The following is a 25488-nucleotide window of genomic DNA, read 5'->3' as shown; positions in this document are numbered from 1 at the left end:
TAGTTATTGGATTGAGGTTTCCTGAATTGAACAGGTAGTATGGATTAGAATTTCAGATCTTTATCAAGGCAGGTCTGTGCTTACTAACTCATAAAGGGGGACTTCCCTTTTTCTATCAGAATCTAGGACAAGACAGACAAACTTCTTTGTCATCTTTCATGGGTATATTTTTTTCCAGTTCTCCCTTTCTCTGAGAGTGGCCCTTTGAAGGTTTAGGCTTATGCAGGGATTTCAGGCCCCTTTCTTCCTGTCTGAGTGAAAATAAGAAAGCCAGTGAGGCTGGAGGGTAATGAATGAGGGACAATGATGGCAGAATATGAAGCCAGAGAGGTAATGAGAGGCAAGAACATGTAAGGCCTTGAGTCAGGACAAGATTTTTTGCTTATACTCTCAGTGAGATGAAAAATCATTGGAGGGTTTTGAGCAAAGATATGACATGCACAAATGTGATCTGATTTGTATTTTAAATGGATTTGTCTGGTTGCAGTTAGAAAATAGACTATGGGGCCCAAGGATGGAAGTAGGGAGACAAAGTTGAAGGCTATTGCAGTATTGTGGGTGAGAGGTGATAATGGTGTACACTTGGGTGGTTATGGCGGAGGTGGTGAGAAGTGGTAAAATTCTGGGTATGGTTTGAAGGTGGAGAAAATAGGATTTGATAATAAACTGAATATTGAATATATGGGAGAGACTTCAAGGGTTTTAGGCTTAGACAACTGGCAAGAAATGTATTGCTATTTGCTGAGATGAGGAAGACTGGATAGAACAGTTTGGTGGAGGAAAATCAAGAATTTGGTTTTGGGCACTTAGATCATAAGCTTGAGATGTCTGTTAAGCCATACAAATGGAGATGTAGATTGACAGTTGAATTTATGATGCTGGGAGACATGAGAGGAAATGTCCACATTATATATATAAATTTGGTAATTGCCAGGTTATATATGATATGAAATTCTGTGGGATTTTATAAGATTATTCATTTAAAAAAGATGTTATAAATCACCTAGAATTTCTGGGTATTTTGAGCAGATGTATTTTTAATTAGTTAATTAATTAATTAGGCTGCCTTGGGTCTTCATTGCTGCACGCAGGCTTTCTCTAGTTGCAGCGAGTGGGGGCCACTCTTCGTTGCGGTGCGCGGGCTTCTCACTGAAGTGGCTTCTCCTGTGGCTGAGCACCGGCTCTAGCTGTGTAGGCTTCAGTAGTTGTGGTGCACATGTGCTCCACGGCATGTGGGATCTTCCTGGACCAGGGCTTGAACCTACGTCCCTTGCATTGGCAGGCGGGTTCTTAACCACTGCGCCATTAGGGAAGTCCTAGCAGATGTATTTTTAGATTACATTGTCTCTACTGTGTTAGAAGAAATAAAAGTATATATATATATTAAAATGCAGTAAAATACATATAAACATAAAATTTATCATCTTAACTGTTTTTAAGTGTACAGCTTAATAATGTTAAGTATATTCACATTGTTGTGCAACCAATCTTCAGAACTTTTTCGTCTTGCAAAACTGAAACTCTATGTGCATTAATAACTATTCCCCATTCTATTCCTCCCAGCCCCTGGCAACTACCATTCCACTTTCTGTTTATATGAGTTTGATTACTCTGGATACTTCATATAAGTAAAATCATACAGCATTTGTCTTTTTGTGACTGGCTTATTTTACTTAGCGTAATGTCTTCAAGGTTCATCCATGTTATAGCATGTGTCAGAATTTCCTTCCTTTTCAAGACTGAATAATATTCCTCTGTGTGTGTGTGTGTGTGTGTGTGTGTGTGTGTGTGTGTGTATCAATCACATTTTGTTTATCCATTCGTCTGTTGATTGACATTTGGTTTGCTTTCACCTCTTGGCTGGTATGGTAAAGCTATTATGACCATGGGTGTGCAAATTCTCTTTGACACTCTGCTTTTAATTCTTTTGGGGATATTTACTTAGAAGTGGTATTGCTAGGTCATTTGGTGATTCTATTTTTAATTCTTTGAGGAACTGCCATACTGTTTTCTGTGGTGGCCACACCATTTTACATTCCCACCAATAGTGCACAAGGGTTCCAATTTTTCCACCTCCTCGTGAACATTTGTTATTTTCTGTTTTTAAAAATTTTCTATAGCAGCCACCCTAATGGGTGTGAGATGATATCTCATTGTGGTTTTGATTTACATTTCTTTAAATGATTAGTCATTTAAATCATTTCTTTAATGATTAGTGATATTGAGCATCTTTTCTTTGCTTGTTGGCCATTTGTATATCTTTTTTGGAGAGATGTCTTTTCAAGTCCTTTGCCCATTTAAAAAATCAGGTTGTTTGGATTTGTGTTGTTGAGTTGTAGAAGTTCTTTAATACATTCTGGATATTAGCTCCTTATCAGGTATTTAATTTGCAATTATTTTCTTCCATTCCATAGGTTGCTTTTTCACTCTGTTGATTGTGTCTTTTGATGCATAGAAGTTTTATATTCTGATGTAGTCAAATTTATCTAATTTTGCTTTTGTTGCCTGTGCTTTGGGTGTTATATCCAAGACATCATTGCCAAATCCAATGTCATAAAGCTTTCCTTGTTTTCTTCTAAGAGTTTTATAGTTTTAGGTCTTAAATTTAGGCCTTTGATCCATTTTGAATAATTTTTTTCTATGGTCTAAGGTAAGGATCAAACTTCATTCTTTTTGCATACGGAATCCAGGTTTTTCAATACTTTTTGTTGAAAAGTCTGTCCTTTATCCATTAAATTGTCTTGGCACCCTTGTCAAAAATCTTTTGATCGTATATGTGAGGGTTAGAAATATATTCTTGTTCTCTCCTTTCTGTGGATGAAAAATGTTGCCTGCCATATCAGTAAACAAAGCCCTAGGCCACTGCAGCCACCCCCTACTGTGTGCCCTGAGGGAAGTCAGGATGGAAAGCAGAGCACTGGCCCTACCTAGATGGTTAAGGTGCATATAAAAGGGATGATTTCAATAGCCCAGACTCTTGCATCTTCCCATACACAAAAAAAGCTCACTAAATTCATTAACTTGAGATATCTGGTTTTCTTTAATCAACAGTAATCTTTTGATGTTCCAACTACCTGGTTTTTGTTGCAAAAACCCCTATATATCCTCCTCCCTGGTTTTTGTTGCAAAAACCCCTATATATCCTCGCTCCTCCCTTACCTCTTTGGAGCTGTCCCTCAGAGCTATCTGAGAGACTGTCTTTCAAGCTTCAGTCCTCAGTTTTGTCCATCAAATAAAACATAATTCTCAACTTTTAGGTTGTGCATTTTTTTCGGTCAACATCTCCATTAAACAAGTCCATTTTTATTTTGCCTACTAAATATCTTCTGAATCTCCCTACTCCTCTTTATTTCTGCCAGTGTCACCCTGGCTTATATTATCATCCTATCATCCAGGTACAGGAATAGCCTGAAAACTTGTTTCCTCCTTTACTTAAAAAAAAAATTACCCCAACAAACCAGCTTTATTGTGATATAATTCACATAGCATAAATTTACCCATTTAAAGTGTACAATTCAGTAGTTTTTAGTATATGCAGCCATCTCTAAAACCTAACTGTAGAACATTTTTCTTCTATCCCAAATCACAAATACTCTTGACCCACTCTAACCTGTCATCCAATTTGCAGCTAGATTGATCTTTTTTTTTTTAAAGCTAATCTGATTATATTCCCCTCCCCCATTTCCCTACACAAAAAACCCTTCAATGGTCTACTATCTCCTTACAATAGACCAAAATCTTTGGTGTGGCTTTCATTCAACACTGCCGCCTGCCCTCCCCCTCCCCCCCCCCCCCCCGCCCCAATATCTCCAGCTCCATTTCACATCACTCTCTCCCATAATACGGCACTATGATATGGCCACACCATGCTTTACCCTTCCTCATGGATTTTCAGATGCTTTTCTTTTTCTCTGCCCCATCCCTATCTCTATCACCTTCCCAACTTTTATATCTCAGCTCAAATACTGCTTTCTCAAGGAAGGCTTCCATGACTGCCCTTCCCCCTACCACACATCCAGATGAGCTTAGGGTCCCTCTGTTAGCCTCAGATTCCTCCTCTAGAATATAGGCTCCATGAGGCCAGGTGCTGGTACAATCACTGTATCCCCGGTGCCTAGCACAGTGCCTGCCACTTTGCAGACACTTCATTTGTTCAGCTAATATTATTGGGTGCTCACTATTTGTCAGGCACCTAAGGGAAGATATGCAAAAGAGCATGGCTGGAAGTCTGAGTCCTTGACTGTAACTACCTCCAGAAGCTACCAAACACTGGCTGTGTACTAGGTCTGGTGTGGGAAGTGGGACAGCTTTCCCCATGAGACCTGTCAGATAAAGCCTTTGCAGTTACCTGTGGTCAGGCCTGAAAGATCATACATAGGATTTTGGACAGGAGCTGGACTCCTCAGAGATTAGGGGATGTTTTTCTCTTGAGAAATTGCACGGGCCAAGAGAAAAGCTTCCAGGCACTGGTGTGTGTGTGTGTGTGTGTGTGTGTGTGTGTGTGTGTGTGTGTGTGTGTGGTCCTCTGAATAGGCCTTTGGCCACCTTATCACTGCACAGTGAGATGTTCCTGTTGACCAGCCCCATCCATGTACATAGAACATCCGTGTTGATTTTCAAGTGCCCAATGAAAAGATATGAGCAGACATCTAAGGATTTCAGGTATTTGACGAATACCTCCTACTTGAAAGAGAGACTAAATAATCACACAGATAAAAGAAACCCAGAAGCAACAGGGACAATGTAAAGAATAAAATAAAATTTCAAAAAATGTATCACATCATAATAATAATCTGAATGTTTTCGTCATGTAAGGGAAAATATTGCATCCAGGAAATAATGGGATGCTGTGAAAAAGTATAACCAGAGAACAATTAGGAGCTCTAAAATGAAAAAAAATATAGTGACTGAAAAAAAAAAATCAACAACAGAAGTGCCAAAAGATAAGATCAAGAAAATCTGGCAGAAAATATAGCAAAAGATACAGTGGTATACAGAAGAAAACTTAAGTTTACAAGGTAAATCCAGGAAATACAATAGACTATTAGGAATTCCAGAAGGAGAAAATAGAGAAAATACCAGGAAAATACAATATTTTTGAAATTAAGAGTACTAACCTCCAGTTTGAAAAGATCTAGGGTGTGTCCAGCACAATAAATGAAAAAAATCCCTACTCCTACCCACCTTAAATTGAATAATCACAACACCAGGGTATAGAGATGATTTGAAGAAAAGAGATGAGGAGAGAAACAGATGACATAGCAAGTATTAGGAATCATAATGGCACCAAACTCTGTAGTTAGAGAAAACTGAAAAATAACGGACTTTAAAATTCTGAAGGAGAATCATTAATCAACTCAGAAATCTAAACCCAACCAAACTTTCCAAAAAGTGCCAAGGTAGAATAAAGATATTTTTAGATAAGCAAGAAGTAAAAATTAAATTTTTCTTTTCTAAGAAAGTTTTTGAAAGATATGCTTAAGCCAAATGAGCAGTAAACTCAGGAGACCGGAGATGCTGTACAGGGAAGTGGTGAGGAGTTCCTAGGTCATTTTCTTCCTTGTATAGCAGGTGGAACGCAGTCATTCCCAACCAGAATAGATGGCAAAGGGCTCCGGGCAAGAATTCTGCAGGGATAAAGATAGACTTGAAACCTTATCTGATGCCGTCAATGTTTTGGAAAATAAGAATGGAAGAATTTTGACAGTTATGATGGGGGATGTGGACAAATTAAAGATAAATGCATAGAAAACAAAGCAAATGAAATTCCAGTAAAACCAAAAAATTTGTATTTTTTTGGAGAGGGTAAGGAAGGTGTACTACTTGGCTCAGCAGATAGCAAAATTTAATTAGCAATGCAAAACACTACTAAGTTAACTTAGTAAAGCCCTTGTGTATAGTTAGAGAAAGTAGTAAAGGAAAATGTGGTGCAAGTGTGATGTAAGAGAACGAAATCTTTTACAACCAACCTAGGGAATTGATATAAAATGCCAAAATGGCAAAAGGAAGACATAGCAGTGTTACAAACACTGCTAGAGACCTACCTGGGGTCCATTCTTCTAACAGAACATACGGTAGCAACATGCTTAGCAAAAAAATTTTATTTCCTTGCCTTTCTTGTCAGTAAGAGTGGTCATTTTATATCAATCTAGCCAGTGATACATGTGACACATGATCAGAAGTCATTGGGTGGCAGATACAGCTGAAATGTGTCCTTTGCCCTTCCTCTTCTTGCCTGGAATACAGTTGAGTTGCTGGAGGTGCAGCATCCATCTTGAGACACTGAGGTGACAAGGATGAGAGAGAAAGTCATGTGCTAATGAGGGGAGTTAGAGCAGAAAGGTCTCAGATGGGTCTTGATGGCGTATTGGGTCGTGTGCCATCCCTGCTTTGCCTCTGGGCTTCTTTTACCTGAGAAAATCCCTGATTTGTTCAGAAAATTGAGATTTATTCAGAAAATTGAGTCGATTGTTCATAAAATTGAGATTTGTTTAGAAAATTAAGTTGATCAAGCTACATAAGCATAATAGCTAAAAAATATGGTGGTAAATAATGTTTAAAACAATTAAAATAATTCAGGCTGATTGTATGGGGGGATGGGGAGAGTGTGGTAGAAACTGCTGGGTTTTGGTACAATTGATGCTATAGTGAGCTCAGTTTGATGTCTTGGACAATGCATATGTATTAGTTTAATAAACAGATTAATAAGAAAGAAGACTATCTTCCTGCATGGAACACTTTGATAGCTTCCTATTTTACTTGAAATAAAATCCAAACTCCTTTAACAGATTCTTCATGATATGGCTGGCCCCGGCCACCTTCCCTCCTCATCTTTCATCATCTTCCTCCTTGTCTAACCCCCAGCCGCATTACCTTCTTTCAATTTTGTAAACGCCCTTTTAGTAAATTTGCGCATGAAGTTTCCTCTGGCTCATTTAGGAGCCCAGGAGGAAACATGACAGGCGCAAACTTGGTGACCCAGGAGAGTTTAATAAAGGCGAGATTTAAGGAAACCAACACGGGATGATGCAGTACTTTGGGGCCTACAAGGGCAGGGAACCATCCATCCCCAGGCCTGAACCACCTGTATGGAGAAAATCACCTGACAGAACTGTGGCCTTTAGGAGAATAACGCTGATAACCCACAGGTATTTGAGCACTGAGAGTGCAGTGCTCACTGTTAATTAAAAAGACTGGAGTGGTTGCTATAGGAAAATGTCTCAATGCACATTAGTGTGAAAGCTTGCTTGCGCTGTGTAAAAGTCTCTACCCTTCTTGACTGAGTCTCTGGTGGTCACATGATCAGGGCCTCACAGAGCATGTGTTGAGGCCTCACATAGTGAAAGGCTTCTTTTTTAACAAAATTTTGTTGAAGTATAGTTGATTTACAATGTTGTGTTAATTTCAGCTATACAGCAAGGTGATTCAGTTATACATATATATGTATATTCTTTCTCATATTCTTTTCCATTATGGTTTATCACAGGATATTGGATATAGTTCCCTGTGCTATACAGTAGGACCTTGTTGTTTATCCATTCCATATATAATAGTTTGCATCTGCTAATCCCAGACTCCCACTCCATCCCTTCCCCACCCACTCCCCTTGGCAACCACAAGTCTATGGTCTATGTCTGTGAGTCTGTTTCTGTTTCATAAAAGTTCATTTGTGTCATATTTTAGATTCCACATATAAGTGATATCATATGGTGTTTGTCTTTCTCTTTCTGACTTACTTCACTTAGTATGATAATCTCTAGTTCCATCCATGTTGCTGCAAATGGAATTATTTTGTTCTTTTTTGTGGCTAATATTCCATTGTGTGTGTGTGTGTGTGTGTGTGTGTGTGTGTGTGTGTGTGTATACCACATCTTCTTTATCCATTCATCTGTTGATGGACATTTAGATTGTTTCCATGTCTTGGCTATTGTAAATAGTGCTGCTATGAACATTGAGGTGCACGTATCTTTTTGAATTATAGTTTTGTCTGGGTGTATGCCCAGAATGGGATTGCTGTATCATATGGCAACTCTGAGGATCCTACATACTGTTTTCCGTAGTGGCTGTACCAACTTACATTCCCACCAACAGTGCAGGAGGGTTCCCTTTTCTCCACACCCTCTCCAACATTTATTATTTGTAGACTTTAGTAAAAGGCTTCTTGGACACGAGTATCCAGGTTCTCACACAGTTCAGCACTTGAATTTAAAACCAGGGCGCAATCAGTATTGACATGGGAGGTGCCATTGGCAAACTGGCCTGTGAAGATCACCCTGTCATAGCCTTGGTTCCTTGCCCTCCAGAGAGCCGACACCCCTTCACTGGGGAGGATGAGCAGGACAGACAGAGACACCCGGCCCTCCCAGAACAGGGTGAAGCTGACAAGGTAGGTGCCATTGTTGAAGTCTGTCACCTTTCCCGAAGCGCCTGCCTTCAGGGCTGGGGAGGACATCCTGGCCCTCAGGAAACCCCCGCCATATTCCTTCCTGCGTCCCAAGTGGTCCCTCACCTCCAGCAGGACGTCTAGCTGATCCCCCCTGCAGTATGTGTCTTGAGGGCTAAGGAGGGTGGCTTTGCTGTGTGTGACGCTGGTGGTGGAGCTCATGTGGGATCAGCTGGTCTGGGTGGGATCAGCTGGTCTAGTTTCTCCTTGATCCCCTTTATTCTCAGCTCAGTCTCTGTTGGTGAAACTGCTGGATCCAGTGGTACTTCATGGTGTAAGACCATTTTGAAGGTATTTCTGTGCTGCATAAAGGGAGGCATCTCTTATTCACACCAAACTTGAAATGACAAAGACTGAGACATATTCTGTGTACACAGCTGAGCCTGTCTCTGTTAACCTTAAGGTTGGATTTATATCTTTATTAATATTTTACCACCAAAGAGTCCAGTCCAGGAATTTCCATAATTAAAGTGCAGAAAGCTTTTGGTAAAACCTATGTGTCAGTTGTTCCATTACTATTCCACTACTATTCCATAGGCTATTAAAGCCCATTAAAAAATATTTAAAGATATTAAAAGAATTCTTTTGATTAAGAAGTGGTTACAACAGTACATTGAAAGAATTAAATATTAAGAAATATTTCACTATGTGTCCTAATAAAATGAAAGGAAAAATCATAATAAAAAATAAACATTTTTAATAGTGAAATGTCAAGTTTTTTGGTAGGTACCGCATAAACAAGGTACAAAATTAAAAAGATACAAAATGGAAAGAAGTATGGAAGGAGCCTCCCTCTTTCATTCCTGTCTCCTACCACACAGTTTTCCTCCCAGGATTAATCACTCTTATCTCTTTTATAAATATCTTTCCAGAGCCTATGTATATATACACGTGTGTGCACATACACACACACACTACATATATTCTCTTTTCTTTTTACGTAAATGGTAACATTATATGCATTGTTCTGTGCCTTGCTTTTTAATGTAAGGGTATATTCTGAATATCTCTTCATTTTAGCACATACTGAGCTGCTTCAGTCATCCATTAAGATGGACACAAAGTATTTCATTGAATGGATGTATCATTCTTTAACAGTCACCTGTTGGTGGATGTACAGATTTTCCCCCTTTTCTGCTAATACGGAAATTAATAACCTTGTACATTTACTTGGAAGTGGAATTACTGGGTTGAAATTTAAGGGCATTTTTTAATGTGTATGTTCTAAAATATGGAAAGGTTTGTGGGTTTTTTCTTTTGACCACACCACGCAGCATGTGGGATCTTAGTTCCCTGACCAGGGATGGAACTCATGCCCCCTGAAGTGGAAGCACAGAGTATTAACCACTGGACCAGCAGGAAGTCCAGGTTTGTGTTTTCATTCTCGTAATTATCTTTACATAATATAACAAATATGTGCAATAGATTTACATAATACATTTAATATTCTTTTTTCAGCAATATCTGTTGACTCCCTACCATAAGCAGTGACCAAAATTATTTACACTGTCTTGCCCCAATTTCCTCCTCTCCACTACTGTATTTTTGTTCTTTAAATTATTTATCTTTGTGTTCACCCTATTTCCTTAAAAGTGTGTGTTTTAATAAAGTTATATGTATTATATGTATAACTATATACAGAATATTCTATATATACTATGATATATATATAGTACAGAATATTCTATATATACTATGATATATATATAGTACTATATACTATATATAATATTATATATTATCTATAATGTATAACATATTATATTATAGTATATATAAGTACTATATGTAATAAATATATAATTGTATTATGTATAACTTGTTTATTAAAACACATATTTTTAATATTTATGTATATATATGTGTGTGTACTTATTAGCTTTAAAAAGTATCTTTAAATACCAGGCTGAAAATGATAAAGAAATCTCTCCACCTGCCCTCCACCATCTTTTGTTATTTATAACATTTCTGTGTTATCAGAGTTTATAATATTTGTGTGTCAGAACACACAACATTTATGGTTTTCCACCATAATCTCCCTAGTTTTGTTTTGATTTTGGCCAGTACTACAGTTTAGTGGATTCAGTAATTGTTGTCATTCTATTTGTAAGAGTTTTTCATCATTTATCCCTTGTTTAACTGAGGCTGGTCTTCTACATTTTAAAAAGAAGAGTTCATAAGGACTATATCCCCTGTGTTTGTTGTAATAGTTAGATGTTTTTTAAAACAGTTTGAATCTATAAATAACCTGAGATTCATTTGATACGTGGTATAAGGTGAGAATACAAATTAACTTGTAATCTCCAGCAGTGTATGATATCTAGAGAAGCAATTTTGCTTATTATTTCTTTAACCTTCAGAAAAACGCAACTGTACAAGGGACAAATTAAGAATTAAAATATGCTTTCCTTCTAGGAAACTGAGACTTCAAACAGAAAAACACGTGTTCAATGAATTTGAGGATTTAGGGGAGAAAACAGTTCAAGTAATTAGCTACAGAACCTATGTTGGGAAGAAAAGGAAAATTGGGGCCAGGCAGAGTCTTATGAGTTGAAAGAAAATGAAAGAATCAAGGAAACAGTGCCTGGGACATAAAAGCCTTCAAGACATTTTTGTTTACTGGATTAGTGAGTGAATTCAAGGTGTAATGAGAGTGAGAGTACAGGCATACCTTGGAGATATTACGGATTTAATTCCAGATTGCAACAAAGCGAATATCCGCCTTAAAGTGAGTCACGTGAATTGTTTTCCCACTCCATATGCAAGTTATGTTTACACTATACTGTCATCTCTTAAGTGTGCCATAGCATTATGTCTAAAAAAACAATGTCCCTACCTTAATTAAAAAATACTTTATTGGGGGCTTCCCTGGTGGCGCAGTGGTTGAGAGTCCGCCTGCCGATGCAGGGGACACGGGTTCGTGACCCGGTCCGGGAAGATCCCACATGCCGCGGAGCGGCTGGGCCCGTGAGCCATGGCTGCTGAGCCTGTGCGGCTCCAGACTTTCTTGCTAAAAGTGCTAACCATCATCTTGCCTTCAGTGAGTTGTCATCTTTTGGCTGGTAGGGGGTCTTGCCCTGATGTTGATGGCTACTGACTGATCGGGGGGCGTTATTAATTGGCCTAATTTCAATACTGTTGTGTCTCAGAATAGAGAGGCCTGAGGAGAGGAAGAGAGGGGAATAGCTGGTGGGTGGACCAGTTGGAACACACACAACACTTATCAATTAAGTTCATTGTCTTATATGGGTGCAGTTTGTGGTTCCCCCAAACAATTATAAGAGTAACATAAAGATCACTGGTCATATATTGCCATAACCAATAAAATAATAATGAAAAAGTTTTAAATATTGCAAGAATGACCAAGATGTGACACAGAGATACAAAGTGAGCAAATGCTGTGGGAAAAATGGCACCAATAGACTTGCTCAACTCAGAGTTGCCACAAACCTTCAATTTGTAAAAAATGCAATATCTGGACTTCCCTGGTGGCCCAGTGGTTGAGACTTCGCCTTCAAATGCAGGGGGTGCGGGTTCAATCCCTGGTCAGCGAATTAAGATCCCACATGGCTCGGGGCCAAAAAACCAAAACATAAAACAGAAACAATATTGTAACAAATTCAATAAAGACTTTAAAATTGGTCCACGTTAAAAAAATAACTTAAAAAATGCAATCTCTGCAAAGTGCAATAAAGCAAAGTTCAATAAAACAAGATATGCCTGTATTAAGTGTCTGTGGTTAAAAAGTGTGAGATATCAGTTGGGTGATAACAAGGTTCCAGGTGTGGCCTGTAAAGTGTGTTGTCAAGATATATTAGATATGAAGGTCCCTGGTATGTAGAAAGAAAAAAATCACCAGAAGGCTTGAGGTTTGAACTGATTTGGATGTGGGATCTAAATTCTTTCTGGGCAATGGAAGAATTTTTTGGGAGGCGATGAAGTCTTAACCAGCTACATAATTATTTTGTGAATATGAGGAAACAATCAACTCTATGAGGTAAGTCCTATCTTATAGTTATTTCATAGATTAGGAAATGAAGCAGGAAGATATTAACTAATTTGCCTATGGCCATAAGAGGAATAACTGCCGAAGTCAAGATTCAAGTCCAGGCAATCTGACTCTCAAGCTTGTGATCTGACCATACTGCAGCCCCACCTCCAAGTGTGTGTGTGTGTGTGTGTGTGTGTGTGTGTGTGTGTGTGTGTGTGTGTGTGTGTGTGTGTGTGTGTGTGTAGTGGTAGTGGGGCAGGTGTTGTTCGTTTATGTGACTGTGACCCTAGGGGATGGTGCAGAGGCTGAGCAGCATGATACTCCTAGATTTGGTCATATCAACCAGAGCCTGTCCTATAGGGCAGCTCAGGGAGCTCTGGAGTCTGTCTTGCATGTATAGTTTAGAAGGAGACTGTTCCATTCCATAGTTACCCTCATCCCCTCAGACTGAGCTGGGTCGCAAGGGGAGGAGACGGAAAAATTTTTGAAACTCTTAGGCATTTCAGAAACTGTGATATTTCTTTAAAATGTACTGGACAATTTATCCATTTGTTCAACAGACATTTTAGAATCTGTCTTTACTAAGCATAGTAAGGGGCATTCAAAGCAAGATCTCTACTCAAGAGTAATATAAAATTTAGTTGGGGACACAGGTTAAGGCAAAGTAAGTTTAACTCTATCCATCTCATTTACTTTAGTCTCTCAAGTTACAAAATTAGGCGTTAACAACTGAGGGAATATTAAATCTTTCCCAATTAAAAAAACTTTCCCACCCTCAGTATATCACCAGGCAATTTAATGCCATGTTCTTGGTCTGACCTGGGATAGGCTGAATTCTGAGAGAGGTTTTATTGAGAAAGTGGAGAAACTGAACCTTTAAAAAAAAAAATCTTTGTGGAATCCTTCAGTTGTAAAGATGATCCATACATGTAGCCCTAATATAGGTGCTAGCAGTGTTTTACGAATTATCTTATTTGAAAACAAAGCAGACAAGGGAGGGCCTGCATACTAAGGCACATGGAAGATGAGCCCTTTTGTACACGCTGTTCCTTCCAGAACGCTTTCCCTCTAGGTTGCTCCCTTTGTAACCCTTCTTTTGCGTCCCTGAATTCTACTCATTTTTCTGGTATTATTTCAGATATTACTTCCTCCAGAAGCATTCTCTGGACTCAATGCTGGGGCGTGACTCTGTTTCCCCTAGCATCCTTTCGTAGCAGGTATCACACTGTATTGCAATAGTTTGATACTGACTGGTATTCTCTCTTGTTTAACATTATGTCCACACCCCGAGGCCGCCATATAGTAATTGTTGAGTAAACAAGTGTTCATTTAATGAATGATTCTCAGAGCAGAACCTCGTTCTTCCTACAGTTGCTTCAATATCTTCTTCTTTTTTTAAAAAAATTTAATTAATTAATTTATTTTTGGCTGCATTGGGTCTTCGTTGCTGTGCACGAGGCGGGGCTACTCTTCATTGTGGTGCGTGGGCTTTTCATTGCGGTGGCTTCTCTTGTTGCGGAGCACAGGCTCTAGGCGTGAGGGCTTCAGTAGTTGTGGTGCACGGGCTCAGTAGTTGTGGCTCACGGGCTTTAGCATGCAGGCTGTTGTGGCACACGGGCTTAGTTGCTCCATGGCATGTGGGATCTTCCCGGACCAGGGCTCAAACCCGTGTCCCCTGCGTTGGCAGGCGGATTCTTAACCACTGTGCCACCAGGGAAGTCCCTCAATATCTTCTTGATGGGGATCTTTTAGGTTCTTAGTATGTGTCATTAGCATAATCAAAAGGAGGGAAATCAAAGACAAGGTGATTGCATTGCAAGTGGCTGCATGTAAAGTTTTGGAGAAAACTCAACTCTTTTCTCCAAGGATCCCTGGTTCCTTTTAGTGAGGAAGGCTTCTTAGAGACCACAGTCTAGGTGCTAGGAGTGATTATTGCTAATGGGTTATTTTTGCTTCTGGGCCTTTTCACTGGATAGAGCTAGGAAATATGTATATTTGAAAATAAAAAGAATCATGAGCTTATACAGATGTTTCCAATTCAATTTTTGAAAAGTTTGTTTTAACGTCTTTAATTTTTTTTACTTGCATTTTTCTTTTTCACTAAAAACTCCATTTCCTGATATCACTAACATAAAAATTTGCCTTATCCAATAAAATGTAAAAAACAGTTACAAAATAATAATATCAGTATTAGTTCTAATAAAAAGACTGTTGTGTGAAACTTGGGATTTTTTTCTAGCTCTGTGTATCCTTAGAATATATTCAACCATGGAAATACAGTCAAAATGCTGTGTTCTTAAGTCTCTGAAACACAGAAAAACATAGTTTTGTGTCACCAACTTGACTTACAGCTAGGTTTATTTATTTACTTATTTTTTCATTTTTAGGAATTTTTTTCTTTTTGGTTTAATGTTTTTAATACATAAATCATATATATGGTTCCAAAACCAAACCTATGTAACAAAGTATAAAAGAGTCTTGCTTCTATACATGTCCCTTCTACTCTGAATTCTGCATGCCTTTATGGATTAACTTTTTATTTTTCATCCAGTGGTTCTGTTGTTGTTATTGCAGTTATAAGCAAATACAGCTGTGTCTATCCTTCCCTTTTAATTACCTAAGAGGTTGCACACTATGTACTGCAACTTTTCTCATTTACAGTGTATCCTAAGACTAACAACATTAGTTTGTAGAGCTCTCCCTATTCCTTTTTATGGTGGCATTGTGTTATCTTGAGAAGATGTATCATAATCTGTTTGGTCCCCTATAGATGCACATTTTGTTTGTTTTCCAACTTTTTGATATCACAAACAGTGCTCCAATGAATAATCTGTGTAGAGTTGTTTCATAGTTTTGTTAGTGTCTTTGAGAATGCTGGGTCAAAAGGTAAATACATATGTACTTTTTCCAAATATTGCCAAATTTCTCTCCACCGGGGCTGTACCATTTTGAATTCCCATCAGTGATGTCTGAGAATGACTGTTTCTCCACAGTCTCATCAATATCATATGTTTTCAAACTTTGGAATTTTTGTCATCTTGATAGAAGAGAAATGGTATCTCAGTGTAGTTTAGATATATATTTCTTGTTCTGTGTTTAAGGGCCATTTTCATTTCTTCAACTAAATTGCCCACTCTTATCTTTTTCTAATTTTTCTATCTGGGCCTTTTTTCTTTTCAATTTTAAGAACTTTTTATATAATAGGCATAATAGTTTTTTGTCAAGGATGTAAGTTGCAAGTGTTTTTTCTCTATTTGCAATTTATCTTTTTTTTTTTTTTTTTTTGCGGTACGTGGGCCTCTCAGTGCTGTGGCCTCTCCCGTTGTGGAGCACAGGCTCCGGACACGCAGGCTCAGCAGCCATGGCTCACGGGCCCAGCTGCTCTGCGGCATGTGGGATCCTCCCGGACCGGGGCACGAACCCATGTTCCCTGCATCGGCAGGCGGACTCTCAACCACTGCGCCACCAGGGAAGCCCTGTAATTTATCTTTTGACTCTGCTTATGGTTTTTGGGGGGACATGTAAAATGTTTTTATTTTTACATAGTCTGACTTATCAATCTGGGGTTTTAAGTTATCTGGACACAGAGAAAAGAGAAAGTACTTTGTTCTGTGTATTACAAATGTCTTTTCACAGTTTTTGGTTTATTTTTTTGCTCTCTTAATGGTGTCTTTTGATAGCTGTTCCTAATTTTAATGTACTAAAACTTACCAGTATTTCCCCTTCTGATTAGTGTCTTTGGAATTCAGTCTAAGAAAACATTCTACCTGGAAGTCATAAAGTTATTTTCTTATATTATCTTCAACAGTCCAGGAACTATTTATTACTGTGCTGATCAAACTATGCTCTGAGGACCTGTGCTAATTCTGAACTGTTTTTTTACTGGTCCATGATGAGACAAGTACAGAGATTGAGAGTATGCATTCAGAAACTTTTATGGTGATGTGACATTACATAACATGCAAGAGGACTCATCTTGCTGATAGTTCTGGTGTGATTGAACTCATGTGGTGAGTCAGGCATCTGAGATTTTGGATATTTTTAAAAACATGGCTCTTAAAATAATAATTAATTAATTAATTTATGGCTGCATTAGGTCTTAGTTGCTGTGCGCATGGGCTTTCTCTAGTTGCGGCGAGCTGGGGCTAATCTTTGTTGCGGTGTACAGGCTTCTCATCCCGGTGACTTTTTGTGCAGAGCACCAGCTCTAGGCATGCGGGCTCCAGTAGTTGTGACATGTGGGCTCTAGAGCACAGGCTCAGTAGTTGTGGTGCACGGTCTTAGTTGCTCCGTGGCATGTAGAATATTCCTGGACCAGGGATTGAACCTGTGTCCCCTGCATTGGCAGGTGGATTCTTAACCACTGCACCACCAGGGAAGTCCCAAAACGTGGCTCTTTACTACAGAGAGTGTGAGATGTATTCTTCGAGAAGCTTTATTGCTTTGCTTTTCGCATTTATGTCTATGATCTCCCAAGGACTGTAGGGGTCCAATTTTATTTTTCCCGTATGGGTACCCTGTTTTCCCAGAACTATTTATTGAAAAGGGTCCCTCACTGCTTCCCTCACTGCTCTGCAATGGTCTATTTGTCAGGAGCCAAGAGTTCTGTTCTCTGTATTCTGTTTCATTTGTCATGTTTCTCTTTGCACCAGTACCACACTGTCATAATTCTATAAATAGCTTTAAAATAAGTATTGATATCTGGAAAAGTAAGTTCTGTAACCTTCTTTTTTTAGAAGTATCTTGATATTTTTGGCCCTTTGAACTTTCTTAGAAATTTTAGAATCATATTGTCAAATTATGCATGTGCACACAGATACACACACACACACAACCTGTTCAGATTTTGATTGGAATTGTGTTGCATTTATAGGTCTGTTTAGTCTTTCAATTTGTGCTGGAGAGTGGTGTGTGTGTGTGTGTGTGTGTGTGTGTGTGTGTGTGTGTGTGTATCTTACACATTGTTGTATTTATTCCTATCTTTTGGGTTACTCTGTTTTTGATAGTTCACTGAGTTGTACTTTTAAGTTTTGTGTACACTCCTAAATATATTGTTATATTTTACAATAGTGATGGTTTTAAAACATGCATTTACAATAGGTCAAAAGTCCCAAATTTCTAAAATTAAGTATAATACAACATAAGATACCATGGGATTTTAATTATATTTTCTAATCATCTATTGCTACTATGAGGGAAATTATTAATTTTTGTATGTTGAGCTTGTATTAGGTCACCTTCTAAATTTTTATATTTAGTTATTTTTGAAAATGTCCTTCCTGGTAAGATATTGAATGTTAACCGTGGATGTCTCCAAACCTCTTTGTGTCTATGTGTATCTCCCTGATGTTTTCTGTTTTAAGGATCATTTTAGTGTCCGGGCTTCTTAGGAATAGTCATTCAATAGCCTTTCTGACACTGATGGCCCTGCGAATGAAAATGTCAACGCGGAAGGGTCTGAAGTGCTAGCCAAATGGTGATGGCTGTGTTTCTTTGATGATGATGGCTGATATCTGGTCAGTTTCCTGGGATATAATCCTCATCTTTCACAGAATAGGAAAGTGATAAAAGGGTAGCTATATTTTCCCCACTGACTCGGAATGTGTCTGTCTTTCTGTATCCAGAGGGAATTGTTTCTTAAAAATTCTAGTTCCATGAAGATAAAAAATTTTAGTGCTGATAAAAAAATAAATAAACCTTTTAACTAGAAGGACATGATTAATATTTTTAAAAAGAATATCCTACCATTTCAAATGCTCATCCATCAAGATTATTTCTGACTGGATCTTCCCTACTCTCTAGGGTAGAGTACCTGTTCATATGTGTGAAGTGTCAATCAAAATGTAAAGTTTTCATTGGAATTTATAAACAGGAACAACATTTCTTCTGAAAGAGGGAATACAATATATTCTAAATTAAAAGGCTCAAATCTAGAAAGATAAGTGAAGTTGAAAATAAAACAGCCAAAATGAGAGAATACTTATTAAAAGTATTATTAAATACTGATTAAAAGTATTTTTATACCAGCCTGAATTTAATACTTATTAAATACTTAATACTTATTAAATACTTATTAAAAGTATTTTTATACCAGCCTGAATTTCTAAAAGAATATAAAATAGTTACATACTTTTTACAACTTTGAGTAGGTAGTGCGTCCACTACCACAGGGTAGAGTCTCCCAGGAGGTAAATGAGTTTTCCTTTTAAACATCCATTTATCTTAATTGTATTAACTGAATCTTGAAGTTCTATCATTTCTTTGCCATCTTTGCTGATGCTGTGCTGACTTAGGCCTTGGTCTCTAACCTGAATATCACTGGTCTGACAGTTGGTGTCCTTGTATAAAATCACTTACCCTTGTTCAATTAACGAAGCAATAATTTATTTTTTCTATGAATGTTTTTTTCATAGGAATATTTTTAAACATTAAAAAAGTAGCTTAAAAATAACATATCCACATTTTAAAAACTTCAAAAAAGCTTAAAATATCTAACTTGAATTCATATTTTTAAATAGGATTTTGCTAAAAGTGACATGCGGCAGGCAATACAAACCAATATTCTTAGATTTTTCCAGTGAGTTCCATTAGAATTACAAGCTCTCTTGGCACATGGTCTGTCTTCCAATGTATCTCAGGTAGCAGTGCACCAAGAGTTTTGCTATGGGGTAACAGAGATCATCAGATTCCTTACCTATCATGCTTCCTCGTCACTTGCTGTGTCACTCTCCTACCACTAGACCAATGCATCGTATTTTGGTTGTTTACATCAGCACTTCTGTACTAATATCATATTCTGTATTAGATAGGAAGAAAATAATCATGACTTAAAAATACAAACCTATTTATCCCTCACATAACAGTCATATAGTGAGCAAGCCAGGGCTAATATGATGTTGCATGGTGTCAGGGATTCCAGTTCCTTCTGTCTGCTTGTTCTGCTGTTCTTTTTTCAGGGGGGCTGGTGTGATACTCTTAATTTTATTATTCCTTTTACAACTTTACTGAGATTTAATTGGTGTACAAAAAAACGCATATACTTAATGTGTACAGTTTGATGAGTTTGAACATATGCATAAACCCATGATGCCATCACCACAATTAAGGTGCTATTCTTAACCTATGACTTCAATCCCACGGTCTAACATGGCTCTTTCATCTCTTACCATTATATTTACAGTTCAGCCAGTCGGAAGGGGAGGGCTAGTTGTTTTACTTTTAAACGCATGACCTAGAAGTTTCCCTTATCACTTCCACTCACAATCCTGGCAAAAATCTAGTTATGGCCTTAACTAGCTGAAAGAAGGCTGTGGCCTTGAGTTTGTGACAATGGACCCAGCTAAAATTATGGTGTTCAATTACTAAAGAGGGAGAGGGGAACGGATATTGGGAGACCACCTGCTTCACTTTCCGTGCTTAGCCCCATGTAGGCCTTGTGGTCTCTGGTTGTCAATGTCCACATAATAGTCATCAACATGGTTGTTCTGTGCATGTAACCTTTGGACAAATGGCAAAATGGTGCTGATTGCAGAACTGGAAAAATTCTGGATTAGCTATTCCTTGATGACCTGGAGGAGTTGTTAAGTCCTGGAGATTTTGGCCTGCTAAAGAGAGTTTTCATAATCCTATGAAATTCCTGTGTTGGAATTTCCATGTGACATGTTTGACCTTCTATGATGTTTGACAGCATCACATCCTGGATGGCTGAATATCATAACCGTGGAAACTTAACATTGCTCTACCCATCCTAATAATGCACTGGCATACTTTGGTGAGAAAGATAGCCTTTGAGTTTATTATCATAAACCATATCTTGTATAATATTAATGTGTCAGGGTATTCATTTTTGCCAAGTGTCAAACTAAGCGCTCTGCAGGACTATTTCAAATATATAGCAAATTCTCTTATGATCAGTCTTACATGTTTATTTTACTTGATAATTTTAGAATAGGCTTGAATATTTTTAAGAGTATGTTAGTAATAGTTTTAAGATTCCATTGTATTTATTGATTAGTTTAGGGATTGTGGCAGGCAGACTAATGGCCCTCCAAAAATATCTACTTTATAATCCCTGAGACCTGTGAATATGTTACCTTCCATGGCAAGTGGGACTTTCCAGATATGATTACGGGTATGGGTTTTGAGCTGGGAGATGATCCTGGATTATCTGGGTGGGACCAATCTGAATCGCTTTAGTTATCAAAAGTGGAAGAGGGAAGCAGAAAAATGGGTCAGAAAGATGTGGTGTGAGGACTTGACCCACCATTGTAGCTTTGTAAAAAAGGAGGAAGGGGGCTGCGAGGAATGTGGGCAGCCTCTAGAAGCCTGAAATGACAAGGAAACTGATTCTGCCCTAGAGCCTCCAGAAGGGAATGCCGTCCTGCTACACCTTAATTTTAGCCCAGTGAGACTGATGTTGAACTACGGAACTACAGAACTGCAAGGTGATACATTTTTGTTGTTTCAAGATGATACATTTTTGTTGTTCAAGATACTTTGTTACAGCAACAATAAGAAAATAATGCAGAGATGATTGACATTTTTTTTAGTATCAAGCCATCCCACCCAGAAACAAACAGTATTTTTTCATCTATTTATATAAATTTTATTTTATATCACTTAGTAGCAATTTAAATTGTCTTTCTGTAGGTCATGCACATTTTGTTAAATTGTGAATTAGCTCTTTAAAGTACAAAGCAGATTGCACATCACTCTCTTCCTTCATTGTTTTTTTGTAGCTTTTGAAAACTTACCGAATAAACACTAAAATCCTCAGCTTTGTACTTGAGAGCCTTCCATGATTTAGCGTCTTCCTTTTTTTAGCCTCATACTTCACTACATTCCACCAAATGATCTCACTCCTTTGGGCTGTTGAACAAAGTTCATGATGATTTTGCTCCTGAGTAGAGTTATCAGATTAAAAAAATACAGAATACTAAATTGAATTTGAATTATTTTTAAGGAGCAATAATTTTTTAGTGTCAGTATTTCTCGTGCAATATTTTCCCTTTATCTCATGTCATATGCATAAGAAATTAGGAATTACTGAAATTGAACTGACACTTTGTATTATTATTTGCTAAACCTGGCAACCTTACTCATGATCTTTATGAGTTTTCTCTTTCACCTCATTCCCTGTCTACAGATATCCTTTGGGGCTAAGTCAAATACCACCTTATCATAAGCCCTTCTGCCTTTTTACTTCCTTCATAGAATTGGTAGGTTAAATGTCTTTCAGATTGCAGCCTTGCTGAACATTTATTTTTCTCCATTTGCCCATAACGCCTCTTATCTGTTAGAATCTCAATAAACATTTGCTGAATAAATGAATAAATATTAGGCAATAAATCAGTTGAGGTACATCTCAAAATGATTGTTATTGGTAAACTCTTAGGCTTTAAAGAAAGTTATTTTAAAGCTAAGTATAAACATTGTTCTTTCATAAGTAACATGGCTTTGTGTTTAACACTAAAACACATTTAATGAAACGGCAAACTCCATATAAAACTGCTAAGTGCATCCACGAAAGGTTAGGAAGGTATGCCCACAGAGAATTCGGCTAACTAAACCAAAATGTTCCTACTCTGAAGCTGTGGGTATCCATCAGAGATTTGTACAGAATGTCCCCCAGACAGAATCACTGACTCTAGGAGATGCATTCCTGGGTTTAAATATGGATGTAGGATATGAATACTTTCCCCTTTGGGATAAATTGAGATGAAATCTGTTATAAAAAGAGTTTGAAATAATTTCCTTGAATTGATTTCTCTCTTTAAAATCCAAGGTGATTGACACCACAGACCCCTGCTAGGAATGGTGTTCCTGGAAAATTGTGATTGCTAGGGTTGATTCTGATAAAGTTTCCTCTGTGTCAGAATGTCTCTTAGAAGATCCATGCCAAGCACCACCTACCACAGGACAAAGCAAACTTACTGTTATATCAGGAGACATCAATGTGGTCAAGATGTTTCATCATTTCAACTCCTATACTGGACCTTCAAAAATATAAGACAACAAATTACCCTGCTGTCTGTTGACACAATACAAGTAATAGAAGCTTGTGAGTGAAGGATAATTTAAAATTTGCTACAACTGCAAGCTATTATGGTTGTTGTAAATATTGTATCTATTGGGCATTGTATATGAATTAGGATTTTTTATTGTATATCCATTGTATATGCATTAGGAAAACTATTTACCTTTCTGGGAGCACCTTGAAGTCCAGGGCAGCTCTGCTCACACATGCAATCAGTGTGTCCTGGAATTTTAGTTTCAAAGTATTTATCTAATCTGAAAGTCCTCCTCTCTCTCTACTTACACATCACTTATTCAAGTTCATACAGTATTTTTCTTAGATTACTGTCAGCCTCTAGCCAGGCCGTCTCAATTTTATCCCACCTAAATTCTTCAACACAACTGCCAGAGCATCCTTTCTTATTGCAAATGCAACTGCATTACTGCTTAAAATCCTTTATTTTAAAGTTGTTTATTTAAAATCCCCATCACTTACCTAAGGACTTCAGGCTTCTTAGCCTGGCATGAAGACCTCTTCTCACAGGGTTCCTGCTTCCCTCTTTATATATGTTTTCTGCTATGTTTACCTTCCATTTTTCCTAGAAACTTGCTTTCCGAGGGTTGTAAGCTTTATGAAGGAAGGTAATATATTTGCCTGGTCCACTGCTGTGTCCCTAATACCTCACAAAGTGGCTGGCAGAAAGTCATGTTCAGTCTGATGCATGAATAAATATGCACTGCATTTCTTTCCTCCAGTGGATGAAAGACTATCTGACTCTCCTACTTCAAAGCTCTTACGCTCCCTTTGATTCACTCTTTGTTCCAGTCCTGTGTACATGTGTTGGTAAGCGGTAGCAGGCAGAAAGGGGACACGGGGGAATGGGGACCCAGGTGCCAGGTAGTACAACGGATATAAGTGGTACCTGATTCGCTACTATGGATGTCTCTTCAGGTTCAATCCAGAGAAAGGAAGGGATCAACACATTTTCATCCTTACTGGGACTTAGGCATAAGGACACTTACTGGGTAGGAAGAGATTTGGTGAGGGGTACCATCAGAGATCAAAGGGAAAGAACAGAAACCCAACTGTGCTTTTACTTGTTTCAGAAGGGAATCAAAGACTATTGATCAGAAGCCAACACTTGGATAACTCTGTAAGATCTGAAATGCATGTTATTTTTCCATGTTTGCTATCCATACTTTACTTCCTCTTAGCGTATTTTTTGGGAGCTTAAGGGGAAAAGACTGTAAGCTTGACTTAGAAAACTGCTGAGAAAGGGGTTGCTGAGAACCTAGCATTCCACTCTATGGCCAAGCTTAAGGAAAGTGAATTCCCAGGAAAAAAAATGGATCCCTAGGGGGAAAAAAAAGAATGGAAAGTGAAAAGGAAATGGATTGAGACTTACAGAAAGTTAGCAAAGTAGCCAAAGAGTCTGGAACTGATAGGTTGTCTCAGGGATTGGCCCACAGGTTCTGGGACTTGTGGTGGCATATAAGTTATCCTTTGTAAATTCCCAAAGTGACTCATGAAGTGTTTTGCAGCTTATGGTAGAGCTGGCAGACCAGGAAGTAAGTATGTTTGTGAGGAATGGGAGAAAATCTTGGCATTGACACTGCCATGATTCATATGAGAAACATGCTTACACCCCAGTTTATGGAGGTCTGTTCAACTGGAGGCTTCCGAAAATCACTAGATCACAACTCAGGGAGTATGGAGGACTCCTCCAACCTGATATCTGAGAATATCTGAGAATACCTGATCTTGAGATCAACTGGGGATGACCAGTAGGAAGGAGTTGGATCGTTGGAAAGATGACTCAGGCTGCAGTGTGGACAATGGATTAGAGAGGGTAGGCTAGGCAGAAAGGAATCTGTGACAAGTAATCTAGATGAGATGATGATGCTCTGAACTCAGGTAAGAGCAGTAATCATGGAGAGAAATGGATAAATGTGAAAGATACTTAAGAGGTAGAATCTACAGAATATGATATGGGGGATGAAGAAGCATGGATGTTACCATACACTTATCAAGGAATCCTTTTCTGGTGTAACATCTATTAACTAACACAGCAGAATACTTTTCCATTGAACATATTTTGTAAAACCTAGGTCTACAGTAAAAGATATGACTGAATCTGAGAATACCGGTCATCATGGAGAAGGACAGGCATATATAATATAGTTCACCTTGGGCAGCCCTCTTTTATTGAACATCTGAGTGAGAATGCCAACCCTGGTGGTAGGAGTCATGAACAGGGGGCTCAGGAAGATGCCGCATACCTGATCAGACCTTAAAGAGGCATCTGAGAGGGTCATGCTCAATATATATATATATTTTTTTGCGGTACGCGGGCCTCTCACCATTGTGGCCTCTCCCGTTGTGGAGCACAGGCTCCGGATGCGCAGGCTCAGCGGCCATGGCTCATGGGCCCAGCCGCTCCGCGGCACATGGGATCTTCCCAGATCGGGGCACGAACCCATGTCCTCTGCATCGGCAGGCGGACTCTCAACCACTGCGCCACCAGGGAAGCCCCATGCTCAATATTAATTGAGGTAGGCAATGTAGCTCTGCCTGTGGGCACCTCTCAGGGTATCTAAAAGTATACTTAGCTGTGAAAAAAAGCTTCTTCCTTGACAGTAAGATAAGAAATTTCTCCATTCCTGGTGGTCATGTCAGTCAGGGCCTCACAGAGTGTGTGTTGAGGTCAGAAAGTAGAATTCTTGGACACGAGTGTCCAGGTTCTCACACAGTTCAGCACTTGAATTTAAAACCAGGGCGCAAACAGTATTGACATGGGAGTTACCACTGGCAGACTGGCCCGTGAAGATCACCCTGTCATAGCCTTGGTTCCTTGCCCTCCAGAGAGCCTACACCCCTTCACTGGGGAGGATGAGCAGGACAGACAGAGACACCCGGCCCTCCCAGAACAGGGTGAAGCTGACAAGGTAGGTGCCATTGTTGAAGTCTGTCACCTTTCCCGAAGCGCCTGCCTTCAGGGCTGGGGAGGACATCCTGGCGCTCAGGAAACCCCCGCCATAT

General features: G+C 38.6%; 2 pseudogenes across 2 annotated transcripts in view; both read right to left on the bottom strand.

Annotated features, from left to right (window-relative positions):
- LOC309964912 (NXPE family member 4-like) overlaps window positions 1–8727 on the bottom strand; it is a 28229-nt pseudogene extending 19502 nt beyond the window's left edge. The window contains exon 1 of the transcript in view: window positions 8155–8727. The product of the transcript in view is annotated as an NXPE family member 4-like (transcript). The remainder of the gene's footprint in view (window positions 1–8154) is intronic.
- Window positions 8728–17688: 8961 nt separating this feature from the next.
- LOC309964911 (NXPE family member 1-like) lies at window positions 17689–24764 on the bottom strand (annotated as a pseudogene). The gene is made up of 3 exons: window positions 24729–24764; window positions 18565–18772; window positions 17689–18110 (listed from the first exon to the last, which is right to left on the bottom strand). The product of its transcript is annotated as an NXPE family member 1-like (transcript).
- Between the last annotated feature and the right edge of the window lie 724 nt (window positions 24765–25488).

Source organism: Leucopleurus acutus (genome assembly GCF_964270905.1).
Source record: "Leucopleurus acutus genome assembly, chromosome: 8".
NCBI lineage: Eukaryota > Metazoa > Chordata > Mammalia > Artiodactyla > Delphinidae > Leucopleurus > Leucopleurus acutus.
This window is presented reverse-complemented; position numbering and strand designations above follow the sequence as displayed.